Below are 9,685 nucleotides of genomic sequence, written 5' to 3'. Positions count from 1 at the left end.
TTTATAAGTAATAAAAGATTCCGATAATCTTCTATTACCAGTGGTGATATGACAAGTAATATAAGAGGTAATTTGATTACCACTTCCACCTTAGATATTAAAAGATTATCAATATAATCTTGATTTTATTATAACTATATCTTTATTTATTAATTTTTTAAGAATAAAAATAATCTCATTTTCAATTAATATAACAAATAACATAAAAAACATTTTAAAATAATTAAACCTAAGGGCATTTAAGTAAAATAATATACTGATATTCTTTAATTACCTCTAACAAAACACAATAATTATTTATACTTACCCATTTTTATCAAATTTTATCAAACATATTAATAATTTATATCTAATAATCTTGAAGGTAATATATCTTCAAGGTAATCTTCCTATTTCGATAATAACACATTCCTTAAACCAAATGCTCCCAAAAGTCAAGGGAAATATGCCAAAAAATTATTAAAGTTAATATATACAGATGTATGTGGACCATTTAATCACATGGCTAAGAGAAGTTTTCACTACTTCATTACCTTTATTGATGATTATTATCAAATACAAATTAGAAATCTTTGAAAAGTTCAGAGTATTAAAAAATGAAGTAGAGATCCAAATTAGAAAGATTATTAAAATTCTATGATTAAATCATGGAAGAGAATGCTTGAGTACAAAATTTCAAGAATTCTTGAAGGATAATGAAATTATTTCCCAAATGACTACTTCATACACACGTTAGCATAATAGTGTATCTAAATGGGGGAAATTATACTCTATTGGATATGGTATGATCAATGGTAAGTTTCTCTAACTTGTTAATGTCATTATAGGGATATGCCCTCTAAACCATTATGCATATCTTGAATCAGGTACAGTCAAAATTATTTTAGAAAGCACTATACAAGCCACTATATTCTAAACGTTCAATTCTCAATTATATGAAATTTTGGGGATGTCCAACTTATGTCAAAGTAATTAAATCAAATAAAATAGATTTTAGATTAGAAAAGGGTAAGTTCATAGGATATCCTAAAGATAGTTTAGGACATTACTTATACTTCCTAACTGATTAACGAATAATGGTAAGTAGAAATGCATACTTTCTTGAGAAAGTTCTTGAAAGAAGGTGGTTCTGGAAGAAATGTTGAGATCAAGGAAGATTCCAAAGAGTTTCAAATGACATCACTAAAGTCAGACCATCCACTTGGCAAACCTCAATATCATATATTACGATTCCAACACGAAGATCTTTTAGGATATCTAAACCTCTAAATAGATATCGTTTTCTTCATGAGTAAGATTTTGAATCTTGCTCAGTGAAAAAATAGATCATGGTGATGATCCTATAAGCTATGAAAAAGTTCTACTAGATACAAATTTAGGCAAACAACAAAAAGTAATGAATTTTGAAATAGAATTCATGCAGGCTAATCAAGTCTAAACACTTTGATCTACCAAAAGGAATTGTTCTTATTGGCTATAAATGGATTTTCCATAGAAAAATTGACAAGGATAAACAAGTGGAGACTCATAAAGCATGACTAGTAATGAAGGGTTATAATTAGAAACAATGCTTGGATTATAAAGAAACTTTTTCGCCCTAGCTATGATTAAATCCATCTGAATAACGTTAGTTATCACAACATACCATGATTATAAAATATGACAGATGGATGTCAAGATTGTCTTTTTTAATAGATTCATTGAGGAAAACATATATATGAAACAATTCATAGGTTTTGTATCCCCCTTCAAAAGACATAAGGTATGCAAGTTACATCAATCTATTTATAGATTGAAGTAAGCTTTTAGAAGCTAGAACATTCAATTCGATGAAGCAATCAAATTGTTGGTTTTAATAAGAATTTGAATGAACCTTGTGTTTATAAATAAGTTAATGATCATGTCGTCACATTCCTCATACTGTATGTAGATTACATACTATTAATAGGTAAGAACATTGGGATGAGGTTAAAATTTGATTATCTAGAACCTTTTTGATGAAAAACTTAGGAGATATAACCTATATCCTTGGAATTCATATCTATAAAGATAGAACAAAAAGGATAATTGAATTATCTCAAAAATTATACATAAAAAAATTGTTGTAAGGTTTAACATAGAAAACTCGAAAAAAGGACTTTTTTCCATCACTCACGGTCTTTATCTTTCTAAAGTTATGAGTCTAAAGACCAATGAAGAGTAATAACAGATGTGTAATATGCCTTATGCTTTGATAATGGGAGGGCTCATGTACGTAATGCTATGTATGAGACCTGATATATCATTTGTCGTAAGTGTTATGAGTAGATATTAGGCTAATTCAGGGGAAAAACATTTGTCAACGGTGAAATCAATCCTTAAGTACTTAAAAAAGACTAAAGATCTAGTTTTGAGTTATAAATGTTCAAAGTTAAACATTTATAGGTACTTAAACTTTGATTTCCAATTAGATGTTGATGATAGAAAGTCTACACAAAGGTTCATTTTTATCTATAATGGGGGTGCAGTTAGTAAATGATGTGTTGATAAGTATGGTTGAACATCATAACAAAAATTGCTTATTCTTAGAAGAAAACGAGTAATCAGCCTTTTTATACATAATCATGTAGGAAAGATGAGGTGCATTATGAGTTTATAAGAATTAAAATTCTCATAAGTCTTGATAAACACGTTGGCCATTTATTACATTACAATATGAGGTTTACAAGTGAAACTAAAATCTAAATGTGCTCATAGTTACTACATACTATTAAATGTTTGACAATTAATTGTTAAGAGTAGCTCTAATGGATACAACCTAGAATAGTTGTGACCATATCATAACTAATTGTATTAACCTTGAAAATGAGTTGGTCGAGTATGCAAGTTGATAAGTTCATTTTAAAAACTTGTGCGAAAATTGGAATCTAGAAATATTGATACAAATAAAACTATAAAATCTTTTGGTTTACTCGAATGAATATGAAATCTGTATACAATAGCTAGTAGGAGTGCAATGACAATTCTGATATTGTATATCTTTACGACGATAAACATATTAGAATTAATGTGAAATTTGCAGCTAGCATAATAAGACTTGGGCAACCAAATAATCCTTTGTAAAAGAACTTAAATTAAGTAGTTCATATTCTCACCTAATCTATTGTTATAGATCGTATAGAGTATCGAATTTAACTTAGAGTGTTTATAATAAATAAAGACTAGAAGGGTTTAGCAAATAAGAATTTGAAAAGATTCTTTTTTGTCATGATGATACATGTCTCTCTTGTATTATATGTCATTGATCATATAAATTAAGAGACCAAGATGATTAGATTTCTATTAATGCCAGCTAGTAAAATGATCATGAATATCATCATATACACTTAAAGTTAATATCTCAATCTTTTAGAAATATCAATTGCATCCAAATAAGCATCGTTAGACGACACACTAAGAAATATACTTGATTTCCGAAAAAAGAATATGGATAGTTTCTAAAGTTTTGAAAGATGAAGTCATTGAATAAGGAATAGTGACAAGAAACAAATTAGGATAAAAATTATGAATATCTATTAAAAAAGACAGGTCATATATATGTTGAATCAATTCTACGTTGAAAGTCGAGTATAAGGCATTCAAATGCAAGGTCTTAAAAGGTATATTAGATCATAAAATTGACTTCTAGCATCATTGATTTGGTACTACCAAACATATGTTTCATAAAGTCATGGTTTCAACAAAAGGTTTAATTGTGTACTTAAGTGATTTCACCTTGACAAGAAGAAATGTTAGTTAATATTTTAAAAACTGAATGAACAAAGTGTATTAATGAATGTTTTGTTACAGCAGAAGCAATGATAAATACATATAGTCATCCGATGTTGTTTACATAGATGATTGGCTAAAGTGCAAGTGAGAGATTGTTGGGGTTACTGTTCTTGAGCCAATCCCATGATGATACAAGTTTATTGATAAAGGTCATATTTGTGATTCATTGTGGCATTCATTATCTATAAAGCATATTAATATATGCTCATATAAATGTCTTAAAAATGATTGAATCATGGCAAAGGGATCAACACTAGGTAATTGATCATGAGAACCCTATGTGCATATTAGGTGGTTATTCTTAAAAAATTTGTAACTTTGATATTACCATGACCAAGGGCATGAAAAATAATGATTGAGTTATCATAGTATTAAAGGACCTCATCGAAAGATGATGACAGTCTCACGTGATAAAGTTATTTGTTGACAACTTAGTGAAACACATAGGTGCATTTTGTAGACGAGTTTACTAGACTGGCCCACTAAAAGGATTCCATATGGATGGTTGCTTTATGTCTATAGAATATATCCTCTTAGTGAATGAAGATATATGTGATCTTTAGACTGGAGGTCATTAAGCTATCTTGTGTAAGTATTAATATGGTTTGACACTAGCCCAAAATAGTTTGGTCAAAAGATTGCCAGACAGGTTATGATTGGCCATATCAAAATTTGTACAATGGTTATAATAGATCAATAAAAGATTTGTTACTCCTGAGTACGAAAGCTAATATCTTAGTTAGGGCCCTCTAACGAATGGCAATGACTAACTAAATCTATAACTATAGTAAGATTGAGTTGATATTCAATCTAATGTTTTTCCAATCATTGATAGAATAATCTATGTAACTTGAGGATCCCTAAAGGAGACACTTCATCTATACCTCAACCTTGAAGAGATATCATATGACAAAAAGATTGAATTGTATGAGCAATCGTATCATTGATAGGTTAAAAAGTCATATGTTAAAACTCCACTAATGCGGTGACCATGATATCTTACTAGAAGTCGTTCTTAGTTTATGTCCGAATGGATGCTAAGTTGAGACCTAACATGAGTCTAGTCATTACCGACTTAGTAGAGAGCCTATGAGTCATACACAAAAATAAGTTGATCAAACTTTAAAGGTATAGGATTTTTCAAGTTGATTTCGAGTCAGATCTAATCCAGATTTTAGATTTAGGGTTTCGAATTTTGGAAAGGTTTTTAGACCCGAAAGTATATTTTATGATACTTAAAGACTAAAGTGGAATAATCTTAAGTGGTTAGAGTTGTATGTGAGAAAGTACAAGGTTAGATTGGATTGGATTGGATTTGATTTATTCAATGAATAAACCCAAACCTAGTGCATAATTTCATTTGGGTTTAAGATTAGATAAAAGTAATAATGAAATAAATAAAAGTATATATAATAATATATATATGATGGGGCTTTGCAATTACATATAATTTACATATGCAATTAGTGTATGGATGACTTTAAAGTTTGTATAAAAGTCAAAGTTCTCATATGGAAATTAGAATGTGCACGTCACTCATCTATATATATTATTATGCATATTAAGGTGAGATGACACAAAAAATATTTCTCAAATAAGAGAAGTATATAGTAAGTGCTTTGCTTTTCACAAAAAGAATAGAAGGCACACCACACGTTTTTTTCATGAAAGAAAACAAGCAGTATGCATAGTTGTTTTATGTATGCATAAAACCCAACTGCACTCTTTTATGGAGGATTATGCTTGTCGTGACTTTCATCCAAAATGTCATAAACCATCTTTATGATTGTAATAGATTTTTTAGCATGGTTTCAACCTTCAATTGGTTTGTGCTTCATGTGAATACGAAGGTTCAGACCTACTTTGGGTTCTGAGAGTGACCTTATAATCTATCTCAATCAATGGAAGTCAAAGGAACTATCTTTATAAAAGTAAATTCTATAAACACCTTATGAATGTTGATAACGCATTTATGAATTATTCTCCTATAAGGTGATATAGAATGGGTTTTTGTGGTATGTTTGTTTATTTATTAAAGATTTTAAACACTATTTTACTACCTAAAGGTTGCAAATTCCCTATACATCCTTGATCCTTATCTCATACAATATAAGATTTATCTAAATTTTGGTGCAAAATAAAATGAAACTTAGATAAAGTTTTGTCCTAATCCTTGTTACTATGAATAGGTGTTCATGGCCCATGAATGACCGTTCATGGTCAAGGAAAAAGTTGAATTGGACTAATACAATCCTAGTAGACATGTGCAATCTAATCACAGTTCAATCTTTCTTGGAATACCTTAAGATGATCAGCAAATAGTCTAATACCTCTAGAGTTTGAATCAACTCCCATATGAGTGTGACCAACAAACTCTCTTTCAAATTTTCACTATCTGAATTTTGGTTAAATCTTGACATAGACCAAAATTGGCCCCTAGCAAGACATCATGGCCACTTAATTGATAGAGTGTTAGCAAACTACTTTAGACTTTGTCAACTACATAGTTACTCACAATACAATTTTTTTTGTTAATCAATATTTCTCAAGGCTAAGATGTCGGGTTTTCAAGGTGTCAATAACGGGTAGCGTAGTGGAATTTAAAAATTACAACAATCCTCAAAACCATAACTAGGATACTTGATTTAAACCTAAAATTCATAAAACATGCAAACCACTCATAGGGTGTTTTAGATTTATATCTACATTGATGGCTCTTTCAAAATTTCACGTCACTTGAAATAGAATATTATCCAACCCTCATAAGGTGGTGCCTTGGTATCCACAGAGAGCACAAACACAAAAGAGGAAATACAGGCGAAGATGCTACTAGGGCTTTTTGGTTGGATGAACTTATGTTCACAAGAAGAAGAGAAAACAAAAAGTCTTGCAGCTAGGGTTTTTTGTGTATCTTTTTAAAACGAAAGGATGCCTTATATATATGTGTGTGTGTGTGTATGTTTAGAGTTCAAGCACAGCTAAAATTTAATACATGCATGAGTTTTTTAAAACACTCATGCACGACTAGCACATGTCAAGGTATAATTGGCATTTTCAAGCCATATTCATAGTCAACATCACTCATATATGTCGAATGACATGTCCCTTTTACATAGTACTGGTGGCACCATCATTTTGTATGGTGCCGCTCGACATATGCATGGGTATGGTCAACACATGCTCTATAAAGTTACACAACCAACTTAGATGATGCATGGCTGTGCACTTGGTTAAGACATGCTAAAGGTCAACCTTGGTTTGTTTTAAGACAAATGTTAGGTCGAAAGGTTGATATAAATCTAATCACTATTAACTTAGTGGAGAGCTTATTAGTCACATATAAAAGCATTAAGTGGATCGGTTTGACCCACGACCTGGCCTGAAGCCTAAAAAAATGGCCCAACCTAGTATTTTAACATACCGAGGTTGACCAATTAGCCTTTTAGGCTAAGTAATATGTTTAAGCACAAGGCCCATGGGGTTGCTTGGTATTGTTCACATAATATTAAAAAGTTAATTAATAATTATAATATTAAAAATTAATTTTTTATTAAAATTAATGGGTCGATCTGACCCTAGAAATATTGGGTGGGGCAGTAATCTTTATACATCCCATAGGTCAACTTGGCCTGGAAGCCCACTATTATAGCAGGCCTTAAGCTAGGGTTGGCCCATGGTCTTGATGGGCTACATCGAAGTCAACTCAGCTTAGCCCATGGACACCTCTAGTCACACATATAAATAGTTGATCAAATTACAAAGGCATAGAATTACCTAAGTTCAATCTAGTTCAAATTCTTGATAGAGTGTTTCGAGTCTCATGAAAGTCTTTGGGCCTAAAGTATGTTTTATAACGCTTAAGGACCAAAGTATAATAATCTTGATGTGTTTAGGTGTATATATGAAGTTGTGATAGGCTAGATTTATCCAATCGGCTGAGAAAAGCCTAGGGATGGCAACGAAGAGAGGCGGGGAAGAGATCTCAATCCCCATCCCCGTCCCTATAGGGGATATCAATTCCTATCCCTAGCTCGTCCCTATTATGGAGATGAAAATTATTCCTCGTTCCCTTCCCAAAAAGAAAAACCTCCATTCCGTCCCTACGAGAAAAAATTTCCTCCCCGTACCTGCCAAGAAAAATCTCCTCCTTATACCATCTAAATACAATATAAATATATTAAATAACAAAATTAAGTAAAATTAAACCCAACCCACTATTTCAAATGTCACAAATATAATATATTAACCACTTTAATATACACAACAAAAACCTAAATATATTTGAAAAACATCAATAATCTAAAATTATAAAGATATATTAGTATTTTAAGTAAACATATTAATATATATAAGGATGGGGACGGGGGTGAACCCCATCCTTGATTATAGGGATTTTTCATCCCCATCCCTTTCCCCATTTTTATTAGAAAATTCCCACCTCATTAAGGTCGAAGAGGGTTAGAGCCTCTAAAGTTAGCTAAAATTGCCATCTTTATAAAAGCCCAACCTAATTTTTCCAAGCACGTATAACCATACATGTGACCATGTACACCCTATACATGCGACAACTTACAGTTGTACATGGTCATAGTACGCTCATACACTACTAAATGAGGATAAGATTTTTGTTTTTATCCATGCCTGGGAATTCGCTTTAATCACAAATTTACAAGATTGGGAAATAGGGATGTATGTTCGTACATCCAAAAGGTATGGGCATACATGATGCCTATAAGTACATACGTCATTTTCGCAATTTTATTCATTCAAAAACCCTAGCCACATATACACACTCATGACTATGCACTCTCTATAACACCAACAAGTTTGTTCAAGGGTAAAATAGTCTTTTCCATATATGCTTTAACTTTTGTTGACTATGAGTTTGAATATGGATTGAAATTAAATAAGAATGTTTAATTTCAACCCATGCACGACTATACATGAGTTCATGTACACTTGTGAATCATCCTTCATGTTAGTAGATTGGATAAGGGCCACATTAGTAGTTTTAAATGTGATGCATGACCATGCACCCGTAGGATGTATGCCCGTGCATGCAATTAAGGAAATTGCGTTTAAATCAGACATATTATAGTGTTTTGGGAGTTTTATCCCAAAATCTTAGCAAGCATTCTAGTTTTAAAGAAAAGGTGCCTTAGAGAAAAGAGGTTTAACAATGCAATTTATGATCACAAGAGGCAATTTCCAATGAAGCTAGACCAATGGAAATTGTAGATTGAATGGACAATTTGGTACCAAACCTTCAAGCATCTTTGGTGACCAAATAAGTGGGGATTTCATTTAAAGATGGATAGATCGTTTGATGATGTTATATGCCTATTTGGGTGATTGTCTAATACTATTTTAATGATGATCAATTTGTGTTCATTTTTATGTATAAACATTATGTGTTTGTGAATTGGATTTTGGAATTGTGAATGTAGCAACGATTGGATAACAAGTACATGGGTATTGAACTAAACAATTGTAGAATGTATGATGATTGATCCATGTATTAGCATGTAATGTAGTATGTGATTTTGTCAAGTTTGCTATAGGATAGAATCATGCCATATGACCTAGAAAGTGAATGTGTACGAGTTGTTCTCTATTATGATGTGAATGTCTTACTTTTGTGAAAAATAATGTTAGAAATATGTTGGGTTAGTGATATGATTGAAGGAATTTGTTTGATTCCAACCTAGACTTAGAAACAACATAATCTAAGCATTCTAGACATCATACTCAACCATGCATGCATTAGTCTTGCGCAACTGTGACATGTCTAGAATTATATTTTCATATGTCATGCATACCCGTGCACATGTTAATACACACCCATACTTGGTCTATAAAACTTCTCTAGCAACGG

The sequence above is a fragment of the Mangifera indica genome, chromosome 11 (assembly GCF_011075055.1).
Source record: "Mangifera indica cultivar Alphonso chromosome 11, CATAS_Mindica_2.1, whole genome shotgun sequence".
NCBI classification, from domain to species: Eukaryota; Viridiplantae; Streptophyta; class Magnoliopsida; order Sapindales; family Anacardiaceae; genus Mangifera; species Mangifera indica.
The sequence above is the reverse complement of the archived record's forward strand: the minus strand, read 5'-3'. Positions refer to the sequence as shown.